We start from the raw sequence: 1,417 nt of genomic DNA on the forward strand, positions 1-1,417 counted from the left end.
AGAAGGGAGGGATGAATCCGAACGGAGCGAAGCCATTCCTCCTTCACCAGCTCACTTGAGCTCAAGAACACCTCACCTCCTGAGGCTGTTCATCCACTATACTAGTTCATCCTCAGCCCCTCGAGGTAATCCACCACAAAGCTGGAGTAGGGTATTACACCGCAATGTGGCCCGAACCAGGATAAATTGTTGTGTCTCTCTGTCCCTTCGAGTTTGACGCGCTAGACTGTGAGGATCGCGAGTAGGGAGGCTGGGTAGGTTTAGATCTCTGCACCCACCCCAGAGTTCGAACCTCTCAAGGGTTTGCGGAACCCGAAATCCAACATTTGGCATGCCAGGTAGGGGTGCGTCGGGTCTTCTCTTCAACCACTCGATTAGTATCGGTTGAACCTAAGTTTTTGCTTCTTCACATGAGTTGTGCTATCCTTGCAATGCCATTTTATTTTGTTTTGCTTGCTGTTTGAATACAATACCAAGATCTGAAAATCTTAAATGAGAGAGAGTCTTCGCATAGTTACATAATTATTTAGCTACTCATTGATCTTCACTTATATCTTGTTGGAGTAGTTTGTCATTTACTCGTGTGATTCACTTATATCCTATGAGTAAATGGTTGAATGAGTTGATTGTCATAATTCTGAAATTATATATGTCTCATTTGCTTATCCCATGGGGAGTTATGACTTCACATCTAAGAAGTAGAGGTTGTAAATTTATTGAAGGTTAGCAAGCATTGTATTGGTCATTTGAACAATTCATGAAAGAATATTGAAGGAAGAGAGATTTCATATATAAATACACTATCCTAGACATCTTTTATAATTAGAAGCACTCATTAAGTATGACATGCTAAAGAGTTGATGTTGGACAAGGAAGACAACGTAATGGGTTATGTTTTCACACATCTCAGTTAAAGTATATTGTCATGGATCATTCAAACATGTTGAGCTTGCCTTTCCCCCTCATGCTAGCCAAAATTCCTTGCACCAAGTAGAGATACTACTTGTGCTTCCAAATATCCTTAAACCCAGTTTTGCCATGAGAGTCCACCATACCTACCTATGGATTGAGTAAGATCCTTCAAGTAAGTTGTCATCGGTGCAAGCAATAAAAATTGCTCTCTAAATATGTATGGTATTTTGGTGTGAAGAAAATAGCGTTATATGATCTTGTTATGGAAGCAATAAAAGCGAAGGACTGCATAATAAAGGTCCATATACAAGTGGCAATATAAAGTGATGTTCATCCGCATTAAGATTTTGTGCATCCAACCCTAAAAGCGCATGACAACCTCTGCTTCCCTCTGCGAAGGGCCAATCTTTTACTTTATGTCTTTTACTTTATGCAAGAGTCAAGGTGATCTTCACCTTTCCCTTTTTCATTTTATCCTTTGGCAAGCACCTCATGTTGAAAATAT

Source organism: Triticum dicoccoides, chromosome 3B (genome assembly GCF_002162155.2).
Source record: "Triticum dicoccoides isolate Atlit2015 ecotype Zavitan chromosome 3B, WEW_v2.0, whole genome shotgun sequence".
Taxonomy (NCBI): domain Eukaryota; kingdom Viridiplantae; phylum Streptophyta; class Magnoliopsida; order Poales; family Poaceae; genus Triticum; species Triticum dicoccoides.